Genomic DNA, 25003 nt, shown 5'->3' on the forward strand with positions numbered 1-25003 from the left:
ATTGGTGTTAGAGCCCTTAGGCCTGAGAAGACTTTTCCATCGTGGAACACGATCTCAAACCCCTTAGTCTCAATAGATGATACAGAAAACATGTTGCATCTGAGCTCTGGTACCCATAGTACATTCTAAACTCGTAACAGCCCTCCTGACTCCATCCTGAATGGTGCAATCCTGGCTCCTTTGACTATTTTCTGACTCCTATCGCTGATCTTCATGTGTAGGTTAGACTCCCATTTTGTCAGGCTCTCAAACACTTCTCTCGAACCAATCATAAGCCTTGATGCTTCGCTATTGATGAACCATGCATCCTCATCAATGGTAATCTTAGAGAAATGAGAGACTAGAGCAAAGTCCTCATCGAACCCTCTCACGAAATCATCCTGTTCAACAACAGCTATGTTCATTTCTATCTTCTACTCATCCCTTCCTTTCATCTTGCGCAGGTAGTTACTTGCATAGTGACCAAGCTCAACACAGGTGAAACACTTCACCTTACTTGGATCTTTCTTCTTCTTCTTGTCGATTTTGTCTTTGCCCTTCCCCGACTTACCAACGATAGCAACATTCATGACATTGGTATTTTTCTTCCATTGAAGGTCCTTGTCTCGGAGTTCTTCTTAGATGAAGTCATCCCATAACCTGTTCCACTCAAGAAGCTTCTCTCAGGAGACTAAACCTTTGATAAATGGCTTCCACTGATCTGAGAAGCCGTTCAAGGCAATCCTCACTAACTCAAGTTCCGGAACATCATCATCAATGGCACTCAACTCATCACGAACTAGTTGAATTCTTGTGAGATACAAAGTCACGTCTTCTCCCTTTGTCATCCTGGTTTCCTTGAGCTTCTCTCTCAATACCATCTTTCAATTCTCATTCTTATTCTGGAACAAGTCTTGAAGAGCCTTCCACATCTCATATGTCATGGCCTTCTTTGAAAGATGAGGTATTAAGTGATCCTTGACTCCATCAAGGATGATCAACTTGGCCTTCACATCTAACTTCTCATGCTTTGCCAAATCAGTCGAATCTATTGGTTTGGAAATGTTCTTTTCAGCAAATTCCCAGATTTCGTTCACAATCAACACTAAATTGATCCTTTCTTTCTACGGAAAGTAGTTGGACAATCCATCCAACTAGTCTTCATACCTCAAGCCAACAATCATCTTTGATATGAAATTTGTCCTTCAACTACAAGTCAACCAGCTCCCTCTTAAGCTGCTTCTTATGCACACGCTGATCCAACTGCTTTCAAAGTAGCTTTGAAACCATGTTAATTTTTCATGGGCCCTAGATCTAGTCTATGACTGATCTAGTACATAAACACACTAGAATCCCTTATCTAGCAACTTAGCACAACAGAACAAATCACCAGAGAAATCAATAACAATACACACAAAAATTGGGCCCAAATTTCAATCTTTATAATTTCATTAATAAAAGAATCATAGGGCTCTGGTAACAGGGATCTTGGCCCTTCAAAAACCCTATTACAAAAAGAGTATACAATCTTTCCATTGACTAAACCTAGGCCTTGAGATATGCTCCTTTAAATCTTCAATTTGCCCAATAAATCAAATGCATACCTGAGCTAGTGCCTTTAGCTCAAGGTCCTTGGATTGTTGTTGTCCTTGGCAACCAGTCCGTCTGCAATCACACTATAGCTTCTCAATCTGCTAGATCTACTTACTCAAATGACAGATCTGACTTTCTTGCAAATCTAATCCTTCAACACACAAATTTGACTTTCTTCTTTCAAATCTAACCCTCCAGCACTCAGATTTGACTTTCTTCTTACAGAGTTGACTATGATGTCCCAAACGAAGAAAATTTGGAACAAACCCTTCACATAAAATTATCATTCACTTAATAGAAGATTTCCATGTAAAACCCAAACACCAGAAATTTGATTGAAATAATAAACCCATAAATTGGACGAAAATCTAATTAAAATAACACAACCTGAGGAACAAGGAGAAATGAAGCAAAAATAACAAAATCCAGCTTTATTATATAGAAATATATGCCAATACAATAGCTGGGAACGACCCTCCAAGATATGTGATAATGTTGATGCCGGCCTCCAAACTGAAACAAGAAATTAATCACTACACCTATGGATTCTGAATGAATCCACCAAGGGGAAATGGGTGCTCGCCCAATCTCTCTAAATCACCCGAGGGTTTCTATCCTAGGGCTACCAATGGAGTAGAGAATCAAATTCTCAACCTCTCATACAAGAAACAATATCAAATCCAAGATGTCTCCAAATGACCTCCTCCTCCCTTTTTATAGATCTAATGAATAGATCTCCAATTCTTTAGAAGCATATTATTTTATTATTATTCTAGAAGCTCCTCCATTGACTTTATCTTAAGTGACCTTTTAATTTTATTTTATTTCACTTAAGTCACTTTTCGCCCATCTCCACCAATTAATTATTTTCCCTTAATTAAATGACTATTAAAGTCATTTTTAATCAAGGAAATCGTAAATCGCCCACCATACTCTCTCCGGCCACTAGAATTCACTTCTCAGCATCCCATCCTGTAGATCTTCTCGTTCCAGTTCCAACAAGCTATTACACTGAGGTGTTCCATCAATTAATCTCCCCGGAATGCCACCTCGAGCATAATTAATTAAGTCCCATAATAATGCTAATTTTTTAAAGTTGTCAGAATGCGACGGAACAAAAGGAAAATTGCGCAGATGATGGAATATGCCAAGCGAATGCCATCAAATCCCATAGAATCTCCTCAAAACTCCATCGGAACCACTGATGACATAAACTTGCTCCACTGACCTGGCCATCACCTGCCCTGGAAATCCACCCTGGCTATAGTATGAGGAAAAATAAAAATGGGGACATTACAGTCCTCCTGCCCCAAGATTGCTTTCCCCCAAGCAATCCAAATCTGTGGACCAATCTGGTGGCCCAACGCAACTGAGACCTAATGCCCGGATCCCATATGAACCATTGGGTGATGCTCTACTCCTGTGTCAACCCACCATGAACGAACCCCTCAATGCCTGAATTCCAAACCAATCCCTGACTGAACCTGTCATCAACAAATGCTCCTGGATCCCAATGCCACCCAAAACAAGTATCAAGGCTCCAAGGCTCCTGCTATGCTATAACTCCAACCGTGAATGTTGCTCCATCCCTGCATACCAACTCATCACCTCTCTCCAATCCAACCCTTGGAATAGACCCAGGTCAATCTCATCATGCTAATGTTGTGCTAAAATATTGATGAGTGGCCAGCCTACATCCTGCTCCCAACTAAAGCATGTAATATCCCTCACCTCTAAGGGTCCTGCAATACAATGTTTCTGACTAAAAAAGATACTCCATCAATGGGGTACCAGCTCATGATCTCTCGCCAATCCAATGCATGGACTCCAGTGTAAGGAACAAATCTACTATGCTGATGTTGGTCCATGCTCAACTCATGCTACTCTGCTTGGTTGGTCAGCAATATCCATCGAGAAAACCCTGCCTCTCTCCCTGTAATGGGTACAAGTGGCCAAACTGTGTTGCAAGCCCTATCTATGAACTCCTGGAGAGGGTTGCTGCCTGAAAATGTTGCAGCTTTGCTAGCTGCCACTACATCTGTTTGCACCTCATCAATGGGTAGACCCAAAGATGGATGCACTGCCACCTCCCTCGACTGATAGGAAACTCCACGCTCCTCCAGTCCACCAATCTCCTACAAAACTATCCTATCATACTCCAGCATCTCCTGAAGACATGTGTCTACAAAAACTGCCTCCCTAGAGGCTGCCTGCACATCTATCTGCTTCACTCCAATGGCTGGCCCCGAGGGTGTCGACTCATCCTCCATCTTGGGCTCAACATGAGCCACTAGCTGACTCTCCAACACTAGTCCATCCCGAACGCTGTGTGTGTCATCTGTCTCATGCTCCTCTATGTGCTCTCTATACTGAATCATCAGTTGCTCATCTGCTCCCGTATCTCCTTCCCTCATGGGAACAATCTGATGCTCGTCATACTCCTCTACCACACATTGATGCACATCTAGGCTGCTACTGTCATCAACTCCACACGACTGCTTGTGCTCCTCATAGATACCATTGTATGAACCCATGGACTCATCCAAAGAAGAATCCTCACCCTGAAAGTCAAAAGGAATCTCCTCCTACTCTACCTCTATCACCTCCTCAGTGTCACCCAAACACGAGTGGTCAAGTCCCCAAGGTCCCTTGCAGACAAAGAAAAGTCCCTTCCTCCTCATCTCATTCTTGCTGCATGATCCCCCAAACCTAAGAAACTCCTCCTTGATCAACTATCTCCTGAACAGACCAATGTTCTGCTCAACCAACCTCTTGACTAGTTCATAAGCAGCAGGTGAGACCAACTATTCTCTCCTCCAAACGGACAAGAATCTAGATTGCAACTCCCAGCAAATGGCATCACAACCTCTCATACATGATGACAAGATGGACTGCATGTGTGCTATGATTGTGGCAGAATGATGTTTCCTAATGTTGAAGAAGCATTGGAAAATCTACAAGATAAGATCATCACACCCAAGATCAAACATGGCCATAATTTTCAGAACCTGAAGCTTCTTCCCAAATGTAGGACCCTCACTGCTATCTAATCTCGCAAAGTTTCTACCATTAGCTCGAAGACTCTCCTCATAACATCATCATTGTAAGGAGATATAGGGGCGGTTAGTCTCATTATGTTATTGAGACAAGATACAGTTGGAAGTCTAACCCCTTCACAAAGTTCCTCCAAGAACTTGTGTTGTATGAGAGCAAGCATAGCTAGTTTTAGAGCCCAATTTAGTTTCTTCCCTTCTAACTGACTCACTTTGGAAAGGAGGGCATCTAGCTCATCGAGTTTGAAGAGAACTTTCCATGTGATCCTCATGTGCTTCAAAGGTTATCCCAAGAGCATAAATCTTGTGTCCTATTTCCTGCCCCTCCTACACATCCTTTAGTTGTTCTTTCTAAAGAATGGCATAGACCCCCTTTGAGAAAGGTTTGCTATTTGTTGCTGTTGGTTTATTAAGGGAGTTTTCAAAGGCTTCAGCCATGTTTTAGTCCAATGAAGTCAAGTGCATCACACACAGCTTTGACTGATAGCACAATAGAAGTACCCCATAGTAGCTAACTCAATACATAGACCTTAGATTCAACTCAGCAATAGTTGGACAATTATATCAGACCTTATGCATAGCAAGAAAGACAAAAGTCTCTAAGACAATACAGTGCATATAGCAATACAGGGTTGCTATACCAACATACAACTCAAGCTGCTAAACCCTAACAGCCACAACTTATTAGCAACTCAAGCATACAACTACAACAAGACTTAACATAACAAATTTAGCAGCGACATATACAATGGAAAAATCTTAGAAGCAACTGACTCTTGATCTCCAAGACACTCTAATGCTTCTAATACCCTCACACATTGATTGGCAGCATGCAACACCTACTCAATCTTTTGCATCAAGAGTATATAATCAATGATTCTATATGCAAAGGAGAAATATATGGCACTTAGGCATCACTCTTGATATCAACAAGTCTCTCAAGCAACATTAACGCTTCAGTCCACACATCTTTGTTGATTGTATATGCACCTCATTGCCCAACGCACAAATGTGTAATTGGCTCAACAGGACCGCTCCCACTTGACTTTGTTAGTTGCCTCAACATGGAATTTCCTCCGTTGAGTGGCAATGAATGTTGGTTGGATGTTTGAGGACGGTGTGCACAATATGTCCAATGTACATGCATAGTGCAACGATCTCTTATTTGTCACCGTCGCACTAGTCTTATGGTGCGTATTGTCACAACCATCGACCGACTACCTGTTACACACTTCGTTGCACTTCTTTTTATGCTCACAGGTTTCCGTAATTGCTTGCACAATGGAGAGATCTAACCCAACTTCCAATCGAATCCCACAGCAAACACTTGATTATACGCACGGGCATTCTTAACTCAAACTCATATGGTGCAGTGATCATGCAATGTCAATGCAATAATTTTTGGTAGCTTTAGCGAAATCTAGCCCTAGATCACACACAAAGCGACAATTTGGTAGCTCGAAACCCGAACCACTCGGTGTTCTGGCTGTTGGTCAACGCTGACCTCACTCTACAGTAGTTGTCGCACCATGTTCAGCAGGACATCTACACAAACACAGGGCTTTGTATCGACATCCTTCCATGACGTGAACCCTGTTACCACAGAGAACGACTTTCAGAATGTGATTGGTTTCTATTGTGAACTCAGCTCCTCGAATCAGATATGGATAACTTAAGGCATCTGGTGGCAATGATAATATGCAGGCACCTGCCGATAGAGAATGTTGGCGACAATGTGGGCACCTTGGCGGCGGTAGAGAACGCAAGATCAATCCTTGCGGCCCCTCTGATATATGCTACGGCCCCACCAAAATTGCTACACGCATTATGGACGATAGTCACCCCGCTGTTCACTTGGCCTACTGAGAAGCTTGGTCTTCAAATATAATTGCCCTCAGTCTCTCAGTAATGAAGATTCTCGGCCTTTCACGCATCACCCTTCAAGCTTGCAAACTATGAGTCAACCCTTGAATAAGTTATCTTCAGCTTGCTCAGAGAGAACTCAGTCGCTAGACAGAGAGAGAGCTCGCCCTGGGCTCGGTTAGCATTGTAACAAGAGGGAAGACGCCCCCTTCCAACAACAACTCGGCATTCTCTATGGTGACTAAGCTCTGCAACCGGTCCGATTACCACTCAGATTATATTGAGGACTGGAAACTCGACAGACTTATAATTTCCACCAGGATGGAAAATAGCATCACGCTCATGGATATAAATAGTGGCCTGCCCAGGAATTGGAACATTCACAGCTTGATTAAAAAAACTCTTTTTCCAAATCTTGGCTTGCAAAAAGAACTGTGCCTAGCAAAAATATACGCCCAATTCACAAAATTTCACTCTCGGCTAATAGCAAACTCGATGAATTGGTGCTCAGATGAAATTCCTTGCTCCTGAACTAGCTTGGAAAACACTCTCGGGTTTGTGCAATCTTTAATCTGGGCACTTAAAATTTTTAATGCAGCCCTTTTGAGAATCATTGGCTACAACCTTTAATGAAATCCCTCATGCTGCCTTTAATGATATTCCATGCCAAGACCTTTGGCTTCATAAAAAAATTAATCCCCCTTTTAAATAGTCTGCCCCTTCAAACACTTTACAGCCCTACTTCACTATTTTGAATGTTTCCTTCTGAAAAGCAAATATATGTCGATTCCCTTTAGCCCCTTCGAAAATTTGATTGACGACTTTTCGAAAGGAATTAATTCTCACACCTTCACAAAATGCAATTCAATAATTCGGCCTTCAGCAAAAAATATACCTTCACAACACAATCTCCCCAAACTCGATCTTTCTTGCAATAAAAATTGGCTCCAGCAATAGAATTTGGCATATTCAAAAAAACCCTCGACTTGGCTTTTCAAGATAACCCACGGTTAAGCCAAAATCAAGGCTCGGATACCACTGTAATATCCCAAATGAAGAAAATTTGGAACAAACCCTTCACATAAAATTATCATTCACTTAACAGAAGATTGCCATGTAAAACCCAAACACCAAAAATTTGATTGAAACAATAAACCCATAAATTGCATGAAAATCTCATTAAAATATCACAACATGAGGAACAATGAGAAATGCAGCAACAATAACAAAATCCAACTTTATTATATAGAAATATATGCCAATACAATAGCTGGGAATGACCCTCCAAGATATGTGATAATGTTGATGTTGACCTCCAAACTAAAACAGGAAATCAATCACTACACCTGTGGATTCTGAATGAATCCACCAAGGGGAGATGGGTGCTCGCCCAATCTCTCTAAATCACCCGAGGGTTTCCGTCCTGGGGCTACCAATGGAGTAGAGAATCGGGTTCTCAACCTCTCATACAAGAAACAATATCAAATCCAAGATGTCTCCAAATGACCTCCTCCTCCCCTTTTATAGATCTAATGGATAGATCTCCAAGCCTCTAGAAGCATCTTATTTTATTATTTTATTATTATTCTAGAAGCTCCTCCATTGACTTTATCTTAAGTGACCTTTTAATTTAATTTTATTTCACTTAAGTCACTTTTGACCCATTTCCTCCAATTAATTATTTTTCCTTGATTAAATGACTAATTAAAGTCATTTTTAATCAAAGAAAATGGTAAATCGTCCACCATACTCTCTCCAGCCATTGGAAGTTACTTCTTAGCATCCCATCCTGTAGATCTTCTCGTTCTAGTTCCAACGAGCTATTACACTGAGGTGTTCCATCAATTAATCTCCTCGGAATGCCACCTCGATCATAATTAATTAAGTTAAGTCCCATTAATGCTAATTTTTTAAAGTTGTCGAAATGCGAGGGAACGAAAGGCAAACTATGCAATTGACGGAATATGCCAAGCGAATGCCATCAAATCCCATAGAATCTCCTCAAAACTCCATCAGAACTCCTGATGACATAAACCTGCTCCACTGACCTGGCCATCACCTACCCTAGAGATCCACCCTAGTTGTACTATGGAGAAAAATAAAAATGGGGACATTACACTGACCTTCCAGTAGTCAAATCTAACTTTATTCTTGCAAATATGAACTTTCAGCACTCAGATTTAACTTTTTTCTTGCAAATCTGACCTTCCAACACTCCAATCCAACTTTCTTCTTGTTGGCTCAACTCATTGTATTAGCACAGATCTGCCCTCGGTTTGAAGTAACCACCTCTAGCAATTCTCAGATGGTCTTTTCTTGCTACAAATCCTTACACAATAGGCTTCTCTTGGCCTCCTCATAATTGTAGCTTACACTAGACACAGTCCAGTCCTTTAACCTCTATGCAAGTGGCCTTACCAATCCCACTTCATTGCGGCCTACACACAGCAAATATACCCAACTCTCGACACCTCCAGGCAAACCCTTTCTGCAGCCAAATCTATGCCAGATCTTGGCTTGATAAGGATTCTCTTCTAGGAAGACTACTTAGCCTTCTAACAGGACCATAAGGATAACTCAACCAACGTCGTTCTTTAACACAGAACCTCGTCCAACAGACAAATCTTCTCACTTTTCTCAACCTATACACAAACTCAACCAGATCTGCCTCTCTAGCGGCCAAATCTAGGCCATCAAACTTTGCCTTTTCTTCAGTCATGATCACCTGCAACAAACTTGGCTTCTTCTTAGGGTTTTGACCCTAGGTCTACAATACATGGCCCGACCTTCCAAGATCTTGCTTGCAGCATCTATCTCAGATGAATCTCCCACTCATGAATGAATGATCACTTGCACAATGTGCCTTTAGGCCTCTCCATTGGCCTCTATTTATAATTCACTTTTAGGGTTTCTTAGGAAAACTCTAGATCCTTTTAGAGTTTTACCCACTTATCCCTTATAATATTAAGTTGAGTTCTTTTCCCACTCACTTAGGGTTAGAACTCATGACTTGGGTACTTTAGTCACCTCCTCACAAATCAAGCACCCATGATCTGCGGGAGTACCTCCCATACTACAAAAATTAACACTTCATCATCAATGGCTTCTAAATCCGCACCCTGCTCCTCATGCCAAACATTTTTATCAAACTTCTTCATGAAAGACATAGAATTGTTTAGGTGAAGAGTTGACAGTGCTAAAGGGTTATTCACATGTTGACATGTCTACATTAATGAGGACATGAGGCACGCAAATAGGAGTGTCCGACATGGGACATGGTGACCTCCCGGAACAGGACACATAGGACACATAGGACATATATATATATATATATATATATATATATATATCTACATCATATTATGATATTACACAAATTCTCATGATGATACAAATTCAATCATACATGTACATTGTAATTTGAACATTATTATACAATCATGATTCATAGTCATCAATGTTACAAGTTTACAACGAGTACTACATCAACGACGAATACAATAAATTAGCATTGAACAAACACAAGGAATTAACCATAAACTGCAATTTTCTCATTAATCATCAAAATCAAAATGTATTACATAGATACTGAGTCTTGACGACTCCTAACTGGGAATTCCAATGGCAAATAGACAATACAAAACAAGGTAAACACTAGAACCTAGAACCATAGATCAAGAAGGAAGAATCTCATAGGTAGTTTCCAGTGAGCTATAGGCTATAGCTTGTAGTGCCCGCTCTAGTTGACTGACGGTGATATGACACAAACATTTATTTAGCCATAAGGCCCACACTTTATTCTTTGAGGACCTCAGGTTGAGGATCCGGGCACTTGACACTATTATTAGTATTTGAAATATTCATGGTTGTGATGTTTTTGAATACATTTCCATTGATATTATGATAGCATGAATGGTTATGTATCTTATCTATTGGCGTTCTGATGATTGCAACATTAAATAGTTTATGTATCTTATCTATTGGTGTTCTGATGATTGCAACATTTAAATAGTTTATGTATCTTATCTATTGGTGTTCTGATGATTACAACATTAAATAGTTAAGTTTGGTCTCTAGTTGAATTTATGATGATGAGGGTAGTAAAGAATATGTATGCTCTCTACTAAAAGCATGATGATGATAAATTTGATGGATAGGTATATTTCTAATTGCTGTTACGATGTTGATAGATTAATAAATATGTATTTTTCCATTGATGTTTAATGATGATAGCCATGATGGATGTGTACCTACTTCCTTTAGTTCAGGCTTACAATGGACAATAATGTGAATGACTAGGAATTGTCAATGATGCTATTATGACAATGACTAACATTGAGAAACCGTGTTACTAATGATTATTGAGTATGGCAGGAAACCATCAGAGGCACTCGCATACGACGAGTTGATGACACCTGGTTTGATGAAAATTCATATTATCTTATATTTGAAAGTCTAAGTCGAGCTTGAAATCTGTCATATATGTTTAACTATATTCTGATGATATGTTAATGGTTGCAGGCACAGATTAGTTGCTTGACCGAATGACTCACATATGGGTGATGGAGTTGTACAAGTGGATGGAACTACATGGGAGGGGTGGGACAGAGTCCCTGATCTCACCCACTAGCACTCCCGCCGTGACTTGGGTTGGAAGGGTTGAAACACCTTCGCCTTGAAGATCACGATGCCATGAGGGCAGGTCCCAAAGTTGGGTCGCTCATGAGGACTTTACCGGGGGGCGCGCATCAAGGCGGATCCCTTGATCCCCGACACCATTAGTCTCACTATAGCAGGCAACATAAGAGATGATAGTAGTCTATGACGTTGCACTATACTTTCCCCTCGTAGTCACTGGATGCTTGAAGGGCAAGTGGTGTGGCACCCTTGGAACTTCAGGGGAATTTCTTGAAGGGCACGACCAACTTGGCACCCTTGGCATCACAAATAAACTATTAGGTGTGGCACCCTTGGAGCTTCTAGGGAAGTTCTTGAAGGGCACAACCAAACTGGCACCCTTGACATCACAAATAAACTATTAGGTGTGGCACCCTTGGAACTTCTAGGGAAGTTCTTGAAGGGCACAACCAAACTTGGCACCCTTGGAATCTTTAAAAATAAATAATAATAAATAAACATAAGCAAGGAATGAAGACTAGGTAAATTTACATCAAGGGTAAATGATGATTGGAAACCAATGTAATTAAATCAAAAATAAAACTTGGAATAAGCAGGATCATAGGAAGAATTAAAATAGAGTACCTTAAAAACTCTACCCTTCCCATGTTGGAAAGTACTAGGAAGATTATGTGGTTTAATTAGGGAAAAGGGGAAAGACAAACATAATTGTAAGGATAAAGATTAATCCTAAACTAATTTAAACCTAATTAAGAAAAGAGGAAGGTGAATTAAAATGAGAATAATAAATTAAATTTAGAGAAATGTAGAGAAGCTCCATGTGTCAACAACCAACATGAGAATACCCATCTAAGAGATAACCTGAGTTAAATTAGGGAGTAGATTGGGGATAAAATCTTGGCTCATTAATTGACTTCAAGTAATGAACACAAATTAAGGAATAAAAGGGGGGAATAAAGAGACAACTAGGAGAAGAAATAGGAATCTTGTTGAGGTGAGGAAAATATTAGTTTTAAATAAAAAGTTAAGTAAATAATTTTGGGTGACCCTTGATGAGAGAGTGACACACGGGTAGGTGAATAATCAAACTTTTGAATTATAAAAAAAATATAATTATGCATGACATGCCAAGTGTCATCTTGGAGGACTCTTATAAAAGAAGGGGCAAGCCATAGAAGAGGGGACTTTTTGGAACCCTATTGTTGGATGGATGAGATGATGTCAGAGCAGTGATTACGAAGCTATAGTGAGTTTGGTGAGGTAGAGGATTTTAGAGAGGGGACTCTGGAGCCAAGGTGTGCTCTCCTCTACCAGCTAGTACTTTCCTCCATTGTACAACCCCATTGCAGCTCGGGGGTCCGCGGGGAAGAAGAGTACCCAAGGAGTAGGCTGGGAGGTTAACCGGTGGGTCTTCGCATTCGGATCAAGTGCGTCAACATTCACTCGCGGAGGTGACCAGCTACAAGGGAATACCAGCAACAGCAGAGCAAGTGGAGTCTCGCCTTCTGGTGAACGGTACATATGTATTTCATTACTATTGATCTTAGTTAAAAGTATGAAAATGTTATGATATGTTTCTTGAAATGAAATCCTAATGTAATTCCCTTCTAGTTGCATTTTGCTGTAAAAAAATAAATAAATAAATAAATAAAATAAAAATATATATATATATATATATATATATATACAGTCTGGAACATGGTCCTTACACTAGTGACTACGAGGGGAAAGTATAGTGCAACGTCATAGACTACTATCATCTCTTATGTTGCCTGCTATAGTGAGACTAACGGTGTCGGGGATCAAGGAATCCGCCTTGATGCGCGCCCCCCAGTAAAGTCCTCATGAGCGACCCAACTTTGGGACCTGCCCTCATGGCATCGTGATCTTCAAGGCGAAGGTGTTTCAACCCTTCCAACCCAAGTCACAGCGGGAGTGCTAGTGGGTGAGATCAGGGACTCTGTCCCACCCCTCCCATGTAGTTCCATCCACTTGTACAACTCCATCACCCATATGTGAGTCATTCAGTCAAGCAACTAATCTGTGCCTGCAACCATTAACATATCATCAGAATATAGTTAAACATATATGGCAGATTTCAAGCTCGACTTAGACTTTCAAATATAAGATAATATGAATTTTCATCAAACTAGGTGTCATCAACTCGTCGTATGTGAGTGCCTCTGATGGTTTCCTGCCATACTCAATAATCATCAGTAACAAGGTTTCTCAATGTTAGTCATTGTCATAATAGCATCATTGACAATTCCTAGTCATTCACATTATTGTCCATTGTAAGCCTGAACTAAAGGAAGTAGCTACACATCCATCATGGCTATCATCATTAAACATCAATGGAAAAAATACATATTTATTAATCTATCAACATCGTAACAGCAATTAGAAATATACCTATCAATCAAATTTATCATCATCATGCTTTTAGTAGAGAGCATACATATTCTTTACTACCCTCATCATCATAAATTCAACTAGAGACCAAACTTAACTATTTAATGTTGCAATCATCAAAACACCAATAGATAAGATACATAAACTATTTAAATGTTGCAATCATCAGAACACCAATAGATAAGATACATAAACTATTTAATGTTGCAATCATCAGAACGCCAATAGATAAGATACATAACCATTCATGCTATCATAATATCAATGGAAATGTATTCAAAAACATCACAACCATGAATATCTCAAATACTAATAATAGTGTCAAGTGCCCGGATCCTCAACCTGAGGTCCTCAAAGAATAAAGTGTGGGCCTTATGATCCGGATTTAAGCAGGAACGCAATAGATTACAGAGATAACCATAAATACAGAGATGCGATAACCATAAAAACAGAGATGCAGCGGAAATAATACTTCATTTCATTAATGGAGAATATTGAAATATGCTTACAAATAGAAATAACCCAGCTAGGGCGATGGTAGCTTATCTCTGAGAAGAGATGTGTCAGCTACATGCCTCTGAACTGTTTCGAACTGTGTTACAATGAGGCTCGAGGGCCTATTTATTGTTGAGAAACAATGGAAAACCCTTCACATTCCAAAACCTAACCCTAGAAGATGAAACGCCAAATTGTGGGCCCCGTTTTTGGGTAAGTTGGTACATCAACTTCCCGGGGTCGCGAATTGGTCGTACTATCTCCGTTTGACATGCATGATAGCCCGTTGGAAAGATCTCTCTGAGGACTACGACGGAAAAGACGATTTTTATTAGAAAAATCGTTGGCTGTGGATTTCCCAAAAAACGTCGTTTAGGGCCTCAAAACAGCTCCAGAAGTTTAGGACCCGAAAAACTGCTAAAAATAGTAAACTGTGCTATAATTAAGGAAACTGAAAAAAACTGTAAGAAGCACTAGAGGGGATCCAAGTGGAATTAGCGGGTGGCCACCAATATCCACCTGGATCATTCCTCCCCCCTTAGGAAGCAATGGTCCCCATTGCGTTGAGTTCCTCCCTGAGATGAGGAAGCTTCTGCTGAGCTGGGTCTCTGGTGAGCTGTTCTGCAATCTCTGATGTGTCCAGAAATGATGGGGAGCATGGTCGGCGACGGTCCACATTGAACACTCGGTGCAAGTAAAGGAATGGAGGAATGCTGTGCTTCAAAGCATTGTTTCCCGTAGCCTTGTTACTGGTGTAAGGACCATGTCGAAGTGGTCTGAATTTCTGATGGGTTCTGGTAAGGCGCTCCCTCTGCAAATGTAACCAAACTTTGTCGCCCACCTGAAACTTGTGTGGTACCCCTCCGAGTAAGGAGAAGTTGTTCCTGTGTTCTGTTACGACTGTATCCCTCTGTTGCTGCTGCTGTGTGGAGGAACCCTTCGCGGGGGTCATGGATGTAGCAACGATCTTCCCCTTACTTTGGGAGCGAACCAGACAGAAAATAAATTTCCTAGTCTGTGAGATGAGCTTACTGCCTTTCTTAGCAGTGATCAAAGAGGTGGCGGTAGGTGGGGCTACCTCCGGTATCCTGTATAATGAATTATCCAAAGAAATGATGACAACACGAGGCCTTGACTCATACACAGCATGTCGCCTCCACAAGTATGGCTGGCCTAATAGTACATCACAAACATCCAGAGGTGTAACATCACACAATACCTCGTCTGTGAAGGGCTTGATGCTGTAGGGAAGGTGGCACTGCTGGCGAACTTTGAGATCTCGTCCTTCGTGAAGCCAACCGATACTATACAGCTGTGGGTGTGGTGTAGTTGGTAGGCCCAACCGCTTCACGACCTCTGCCGAAATGAGGTTCTTTTGGCTGCCACTGTCGACAATGAATTGCAGCGGCGAACCCTTCACCCACATCTGTGAGTGGAAAAGACGTTCCCCCTCCTCTGGATCTTCGGGCTCATTTTTCTGGATCTTGGCAGTAGCAACAGTGGCGCTGGGATCCGCATCAATGATCTGCTTCCCTTTGTCATTCCCCTTGTCGGGTTCTGACTCAGAGTCGGAACATGCATCTGACTCGGAAGCCTTCAACTCGGCCACCAGCGACTGCTTGGTCCGACACTCACTTGTGTTATGAGTGGGACTCTTGTGGAACTCACACCACTTTCCTGTGTCCTTCTTCGACTCCGTGGTGTTGTTCTTTTCTTGCGGCTTCGACGGGTTGTCTTGGGTCACCCCGCCTTGGCTTTGTCCTTTGGGCTTTGTATTTGCAGATCCAAAGTCTCGCTTCTTCTGTTTGAACTTTTGCTCGATTTTGACAGCGTATTGGTATGCTGTGCCGAGTGAGGAGATGTTCAAGAACTCCATCTCTTCCTGGATGTATCTGTGTAGGCAGCCGCGGTATTTTAGTACCAGATGCAGCTCAGAATCTTTGATACCCAATTGTGTGCGAAGGGTATGAAAAATGTTTGTGAACTCCGACACATCTTGGTCTCGTCCCTGCCGCAGTGTGGTCCATTTGATGTATTTGTCCTCATAGCTTTTGACAGGGTAGTACTGCTCCTTGATGGCATCCCGGAAGTCATTCCAAGTGGGTGCGGCTGAAAACAGTGAGCCTGTACTTTCATCCTTCTGTTCGCAGTAGGTTTCCCACCAGTCCTTGACGTGGGGGGCTACTTTGAGAAGAGCGAAAACAATCTTTTCCCGACTTGAAAATTCATGAACAGAAAAATACCCATCGAGCAGATTTAACCATTTATCTACGGCATCTGCGTCTATTTGACCCTCGAAGATGGGGATTTCAAAATTAACTTGTACCTTAAACGGTGTGGCATTTCCAGAGTAGCTGTTGGAAGCCGATGCATCGCCTCTAGGTAGCCGCTGAAGGATCTGCGCAAAGCTATCCATCATCGCGTTCCTTTGTCGCTCGAGGGCTTCTTCGAGCAAGATTCTGATAGGATCTCCTGCCCCCTCGTCTTTCTTCTCATCTGCCATGGGAGGTCGTCGAGATTTGCGAGGCTGGTCTTGCAAAGGTTCGACCAATTCAAGCCCTAACTCCTTATATCCCGACCTCGTTGGGGACATGCAAAGAAAAACAGAGAAAAAGCAGACCGCTCTGATACCACTGATCCGGATTTAAGCAGGAACGCAATAGATTACAGAGATAACCATAAATACAGAGATGCGATAACCATAAAAACAGAGATGCAGCGGAAATAATACTTCATTTCATTAATGGAGAATATTGAAATATGCTTACAAATAGAAATAACCCAGCTAGGGCGATGGTAGCTTATCTCTGAGAAGAGATGTGTCAGCTACATGCCTTTGAACTGTTTCGAACTGTGTTACAATGAGGCTCGAGGGCCTATTTATTGTTGAGAAACAATGGAAAACCCTTCACATTCCAAAACCTAACCCTAGAAGATGAAACGCCAAATTGTGGGCCCCGTTTTTGGGTAAGTTGGTACATCAACTTCCCGGGGTCGCGAATTGGTCGTACTATCTCCGTTTGACGTGCATGATAGCCCGTTGGAAAGATCTCTCCGAGGACTATGACGGAAAAGACAATTTTTATTAGAAAAACCGTTGGCGGTGGATTTCCCAAAAAACGTCGTTTAGGGCCTCAAAACGGCTCCGGAAGTTTAGGACCCGAAAAACTGCTAAAAATAGTAAACTGTGCTATAATTAAGGAAACTGAAAAAAACTGTAAGAAGCACTAGAGGGGATCCAAGTGGAATTAGTGGGTGGCCACCAATATCCACCTGGATCACCTTATGGCTAAATAAATGTTTGTGTCATATCACCGTCAGTCAACTAGAGCGGGCACTACATAGCTCATCAACATCAAAATCAACATCAGTACCACCACTACTCTCTTTTACATCCTCCTCTATATCCAATGTAATCTTTGCATCTGCTGTTGTGGAGGATCACCCCTCAAGAGTATCACCATCATCAAAAGTGACAATCTCTAGCAATGGCTCATTAAGATCCAAGTTGGTCAATGCCAATCAACGATGTTGTCCAAACCCATATCATCAGGAAACACATCCCACATCTTTGTCTTTCCCTTCAACCACTCCTCCATTTGCATGTAAATAAGACAAAGGTTTGTGTGCACATACACCATTGTCTCTCAAGATTTCTCTTCTTCAAACTATGCAGATTCCCATATGTGCTCCAATTCCTCTCACAACAAGAAGATGAAGTAACTTGAGAGAGGATCCTTATGGCTAACTATTGTAGAGGAGGGCATGTTTCCCCATGAGTTGCCCACCAAGAATAGGGCTTCTTAGCCCCCTTGTCTCTAATCAAATCATAGCCTACAAATCGCCTAGTGCCAGTGGAAAACACTGCATAGACATCCTCCACCCCATCAATGGATGCTTTATCTTGAAATATATGTCTCAATGCATCCTTCCTCCCCTGTGAAATCTCGCCATCCATGTGAGGAGGGGATCTGCGTGAAGGTCCACCATTCAGCCACTCATGGCTTTAGTATTTTGGATTCAATGAATGAGTCAAGCATCGTGTGCGATTCTTGTCCCACCTACTCACAAGAATATCCTGATGGTGGTGAAGAAGGCCTCTGTTGATATCTCATACTCAGGGCACTCACTCTGAAAAATAATGGTACTCACGGACTCAATCATGGAATCCCATCTCTCATAAACCTCTCCTAGGATGGGTTGGTTTGTATCCGCAAATTGTAACAAAGCAATGATAGGGTCCATGATCTTAATAGTAATATCTACCCTCTCCCACCAAGCATCATCTAACATTGTGTCCTTTACTCTTTTTTAGGTTGCTTAATCTATCTTTCTCCAAAAAGACCAAAACTTTGAAATAACCATGGCCCCAAAAGTGGTCTCGATCGACCTCAACCTCTTTAGCATGATGAATGCAGAGGAAAACTGTGTATGTGCAATCTTCAACAATGATTGATATGTGTACTCTTTGTAGATTATGAGGGCATCAGTATGATTTTGTACAAAGTTTTGGATATGCAATGCATCCTCAATAATATTTCCAATCCAAGGCACATCAAAAGCAATAGATTTAAGCTCTAAATTCAAGGAATGGACAATGCAAGGTGTCCAAAATAATTTTGGATATTTACCTTCCATAATCATGCCAGTAGCCTTCCAAACAGGTGCATTGTCTATAATGATTTGCACACAAGAATCAACACCTACATCTTCAATACCTTTAATGAACAACTCACCCATATATTGAACATCTTTGTATTTTCCAAAAGTATCCATTGTTTTCAAGAAAACTAGTCCATTCAAGGAAGACACCATGAAGTTGATAAGTGGATGGTGTGTTGCATCTGTCCATCCATTAGAAATAATACTAACCTCAAATGTTGGCCATGTTGATTTAATAGGCTCAAGTATTTTATCCATCTCCTTTTCCTTGGTCAACAATTTGGTTCTAAGCCTCTCTGACCCAAGAGGCACATACCCCAATGGAGCCCCTTCAGTTAGACCTCAACACATCTCAATAAATGAAGGTGATTGTGCAACACTAAATGATATGAATTTGAGATAGAAAAGAAGGAAATGGTGATATCAATCTCTTCTCGCCTCTCTTACCGAAATATCGTCCATTGGACCAAGTTCCCTCCTTTTTGCTACTTGACCTACACCCCCACCAGAACTCCTAAATGGAAAATTGGTTTTCCTCAAGATTAGAAGGGGATCCTCATTCTTGTTTTTCTTAGATGATGTAGCCACCATTTCCGCACCAACATTGGGCTCTCTTTCTAATTCTTTCCTCTTAGATGCAGTCACCCCTAAACATGCTCCAATTCCACAAGATGGTATGCCCAACAAATTCCCTTTCACAAGGAAATAGGTGCTCTTGAATTGATTGTGGCAAAAGTTGCATGTCCAAACAACATTTCCTCCTCCCTTTAACTTGCCGCTTGGCCTTCGATCTGTTGCGACATAATTCCGCAAGCGATATTTAATTTCTTGAGCCTATTGTCTTGCTAAATTGATGTTTCTCTCAACATTTGAAGTTGTTGTTGCAACTCCACTTCCAATAGATGGAAGACTGGCAAACCCTCATGAAATTGAAAGAGGGCATTACCAATGGGGACATTCCTCCCCTTCTTTTTCCCCTTCCCTGCTACCCTTGATTGAGCCATGACTACTGCAAAAATAAAGAAAATGCATTGTGCATGTAAACAAAGTGCACAAGCAGGCTGTAGTAGCAAAAATAGAAAAAAAAAGGAACGGAAATCCACTTATCTATAGCTTGAATCACCTCCAAAAGGCACCAATATCCTTTGTTGGTTTCTCACATAGTCCCACAACACACAAACAACAAATGAAAATGGAGAAATGCGGCCCAATTCCTGATTTTGTCAAGCCCGCGAGTCTCTTTTTGGTGGACAATTCAAAAATCGAGACATGATCTGTGCACAAATCCCTCATCTCGGACACACGTCAAATGCGTGTCACCAGCGAATCATGTCCAACATGTGGGATTCGCGATACGGAGGTGGGGGGGAGACGTGTTCGGTGACTTAGCTAAGAAGTAATCTTCTTTTGCGTCTAGGATATTTTCTTCCATGATGCCTTCATAATTAGCAAGGGGAGATTTAGGAACTTCTTCAACAAGTGTTGTGCACCATATATTTCCTTAAATCTTCCAACAATCAGCAATCATTGCTCAAAACCATGGAACTTCATCGTCTGCAAAATGCTTCAACAATACCTGCAAAAAATAATATTTCTCCTTTGCCAAGAGTTTCAAACCATCTCCTTGCATCCCTTTTTGAGACTTAACATGAAATTTTTTATCGTATCATCTTCATAAGCAATGCCAATGCTTAAACTGAACTCAATGAAAGACGAGATATGTAATATGACTAAAGCATTATGTCCATAAAAACCTAGAATTGACATTGCAAGTATACTAGGATTCTTGTGAAGGAACACTAGGACATTTGAGAAATCAAAAGGAGCATTCCAACTAGCCAACCTTTGTGACAATTCTATTTTTATTTGCTTCTAGGTCTTCAATATCAAGCTGAAAATAGAAATCTAAGATGAATAACAATCATATCTTATACCAATACCAAGGTGGAGTCGCCAGATGAGATTTTCTTCAAAAAGCCTTCAAATTGATGAATTTTCTCACCTCCACACCCACCAATGTCTTCAAAATCTGTAAGGAACAAGGACTTTTTCCCTTCATGGAGTCACCATATGGGAGAAGATCTTCAATACAATGCTCTTACAAATGTGTCATGAAGAATAATCTTCAAATTTTTGGGTGAATGGACTTTATCATGACCAACAAGACCAAAAATATTACCACCCGGATTGTACTTAATGATAAAAGTCCTAATCCACAAGGTACAACTCAAGAAGAAATAATTAGAATGGTCTATCTATCCTCTTCACTTTAGGTAGGCTCTCCTCTGGCTCAAGGAATATATCCCTAGTAGGATTACTAAAGCTAAGCAATGAGGTACAAGGAAGTGAAAGTAGCCTTAGTAAAACAGAGTTTTGGGCTTTCTAGATTTTAAAATATGTGATGGAAAAAAGTAGAGATCAATGCCAAATCCAACAAGGGCAATGGATTCAAGGTGAATCAAATGGCCTATGAGCTCAAAAATAAACTTTCTTAACAATTGGTCTATTTAATTCAAGGACTGGGACTAAGGGATTAAAACCAAGATGAAGAATAATCCCTCATCCAATCAAGATCAACAATGGAAATCAAGGCCCAACAAGAAGGGATCCTCAAGGGAACAACCTTCATCAAATAAGAGCAACTATGGCTTGGTAATATTACTTAATACTTCTTGCTAGGGTTCCAAGATGGATAGACAAAGCAAGATACCAAATAATCGCCTAACCAACAAAGGAAGAGGAGAGGAATTACTATAGAACGTTTTCCTTCCCATGATAGAAGACTTGAGCATTTCACCTTTATTCTTTATGAACCAAACAAGAACAAAGATAGAGAAGCTTCAAGAATTGACAACAATCATCCACAAAGAAAGAAACTTTTATACATCCATATGCTCCAAAAAAATATACGTCAATTAAGCTCTAAAAATCCAAGCATGAGTGATAATGAGGAAGGGTGCCTCTTTAAATACTGTTAATGATTTTCCTTTACAATAAAATAACAATGCCTCATGTGAGATCAATAGATCTAGACTAAGAGGGAATAAAATAATATTCTCCTCCAAATATTTAGTAAAAATTACAATGTGAAGCCACATGTACAATAATCCAAGTGAAATAGCCCCAAGAAAGAGGGACATCTCCATCAAAGAGGGAAGAAAGTAAGTCAAATGTGAAACAACTAGCCTCTAGAAGCCTCCCAATGTGTAGATGCTCAATAAATAGTAAATCTCCTCAAAATGTTCAATACAAGGCTCGTGAGTTGTATGGCTCCTGCAAAGTGGATGTATGGATCTCCAAGGTGAAAATGTTGTCACAAATCATCAGGAAAACCTTCAAGAGTGGGCAACTCCTCTAAATTAGAGCCATGAGGTTATGTGTGATGTCTCCAAGGTGAAATCCTACTCCTCACATCATGCCAATCAACCCCTTAAGTCATGGGAGAGTCCAACAAGCCCGTGAGTGCCACATAGAAGCACCAAATGCAACCTCCAATGTATATATCACATAGAATCATGGGACACAAGCCTCAAATGAGTGAATAAGGTGAGAGAACCAAAATATAAGACATTGCATGGTATGAGAAGTCCTAGTACATGCAGAATAGCTCAAAATTGTTTTGACCAATGCCCTAAGAAGCATGAACTGCCTCAAGATATGTGAAGATGCCTTAGGAATTGTGAACTTCCTTGGGAATTATGAAGCCAATGCCCAAAGGAAACTAGAGGTCCTCAAGCCCCACATCATATAACAGAGCAATATACAATCAAACCCTCTAACTCATTTTAATCCATGAAACCAAATAAGTGCCCCAAATATCCAAGGCTTTTAGTGATGAAGATCACTAGGGTAGTGAAAAAATTCACAAGTATTACCCTAGTGCAAAGTAAGGGGTAACACTATTGAAACAATGCTATATTTTGTCATTTGCATGGAAGACTTTGGACAAATAAGCAACTGATGTTGATATTTTGGAAGAGTAGCAAGATGAGTTGATTCTAGCTTATGACCATCTTTACTAACAGTTCCACATACTATGCCAACAAACGATTGTTAATTAGTTGCAGCGGAAACAGAGGTTTCAATGATAAAAAAAGCTTATAGAGTTTCAATATGCACTAACATAGTCAGAGTCAGATGTTTGGAGATGCCAACACTGTTGAAGAATGGTTGCCATCTTTTGTGTTTGCTTAATTCATGATCATATTGTTCACTTTTGTAGTTTTGGATAGAACATTCAACAATGATTTATCATGTACCTAATTTTGTAGAGTATTGTTGGCTAGCTTTCCTACAACTTTGAGATTTAGAGAATTGAATTGACGATTATCATGATGTTCTAGTTTTGACAACACCAACTCCTTCAGCCAATATCAACACAACGATATCACACATCATCTATTTCCTTCATTTCAAAGCTAGATAATGTTATGAGTTGTTTCTTTCATTTTACATTAGATTTCCTTGTCATCCTCTGCTCCTATTGAGTTCTTATCCTATTGGAATTTGCAAGATTTGGGAAAGCTTACTTGGGATGGTCTAGTAAATAAAAAATCTATGTCTATGGCCATCCCACCCTTTGCAACTCAAGATCGCTACCTCCAACTCAATTTCTCTTATGTGCCTAAATAAATATCACTCTAGCCTTGTTCCTTAAGTGTTGACCTCTTGCCTTTGGGACTATAGTATGCCAGTGGCATGAAGGTAGGTGTACAAAATACCACCACTACACCTTTGTCTCACTAGGTGACAACATTCAAATTCTCACCACGATTAGGAATCCCTTAGGTCTATCAAGGATCCCATTAATCCTACATAACAAAAGGGTGTCTATAAGATTTATTGTTCATGTGTGAAACCCTACATTGGAGAAAAAGGTCTAAGTTGGACCATATAAGCAGAGTTTGCAAGAAGCAATTGTAGGATGAAAAGCATAACCAAGAGCATCTTTATAATGTTCAATCCAGAAAGAAACATGATAATATGGTTGAACATGAGGAGGAAGAGTTCTATGTCTTCGTGGACAGAACCAAGGATTCAAATAGCAGTTTGGATGATTGGTACATTGATTTAGGGGCATCTAGTCTTAGACATTGTGGTAATAGTAATCAGCAATATGTTGATTTTGTATAGGATAGATTACAATCTGATTGTGTTGTGTTGAATGGGAGAGACGAATATAGGTTTATAGGAAAGGAAAATGTCTTACTTCAGCTAAGAGGTCATATGGTAATGATTAAATATGTCTATTATGTTCATTGTTTGGAGAGAAATCTACTTTCAATTAGTAGTATAATGAGGCATAGACCACACCTGGACATATATTTCAGCAATATAAGGTGTTCTATTATTGACAAGAATAGAAAAAGAACAGTTGCTGGGTGTGGAAGAACAAAGCTTATTCTAGCCAATAGAAGATGAAGATGTAAAACTTATTCAGCCATAGTGTTTTATCATTGACAAGAATAGAAAAAAGATGGTTTCTATGGGTGTGGAAGAACAAGGCATATTCCAGTCGAAAGAAGATAAGGATATAGAATTGGTTCAAAAAAACTGTGGCTGAAATTTAATTTAAAAAAATTCATCCATATGCCTAGATCAAAGATGTGTCATGTTAGGCAAATCTAAATAAATGAAGCCTTAGATGACATTATTGCTGAAACAAGTCCAAATCAGCAAAGATGAGAAGACAAACAACAGGTTTTATGCATTATCTGCTTAACTCATGAGGATAAGATCTCTAGGAAGGGTGAAGATGATGCAGTAAAACAACATGGTGCTTCCTTTGAGATGCAAACACAAAATTATGATACGATGGACCACCAAGATGTGCAGGAGGTGAGTTAAGTGAACAATCCAATTTCTATGTCAATGGTGACATAATTTGTAGTTTGTAGTATGTACTCCATCAACCTTGCTGGATATAGTTCAATGCATAAAGCCAAAGCTGGCCTCCACCTCCAATGGAAATTGTAGTGTTATAGCCACACGCAACTATCAGAGACCTGAAGAAGCAAGTAGAGAGCATTGTGAGAGAGACATATATTATCATGTATAGTGTCAAGGTAGAATCCATCCCAGACCTGGATGGCCCAAAATCTCCATTACTACTCAAATACAAACAAAATCAATCACAATAGCAAGCCATTGCCATGAGAACAATTACAGGGGTAGCTATTGTTATAATCAACTGTATCGTGATTCTATTAATCATTGCCCACAAAGGCAATAACTCTAGAAGTTCGAGTGATGGTGCATTAAACTTGAGATCTGCTGCCTAGAGCTAGCTTTTGTGGGAACATTTGCAG

The 25003-nt window shown here is 40.4% G+C and overlaps 1 protein-coding gene across 4 annotated transcripts in view; it reads right to left on the reverse strand.

The window, feature by feature from the left end:
• LOC149226341 (uncharacterized) overlaps window positions 1-25003 on the reverse strand; it is a 61375-nt gene that overhangs the window by 31195 nt on the left and 5177 nt on the right. The window contains exon 2 of one of the 4 annotated variants that reach the window (XM_089377469.1): window positions 24609-24700. The exons of the other annotated variants lie outside the window; for them this stretch is intronic. The gene's annotated coding sequence lies outside the window, so the exon portion shown is untranslated. The remainder of the gene's footprint in view (window positions 1-24608; window positions 24701-25003) is intronic. 4 annotated transcript variants of the gene reach the window in all.

Source organism: Pinus tabuliformis, chromosome J (genome assembly GCF_031772625.1).
Source record: "Pinus tabuliformis cultivar Carrire ecotype Pingquan chromosome J, CPIR1, whole genome shotgun sequence".
Taxonomy (NCBI): domain Eukaryota; kingdom Viridiplantae; phylum Streptophyta; class Pinopsida; order Pinales; family Pinaceae; genus Pinus; species Pinus tabuliformis.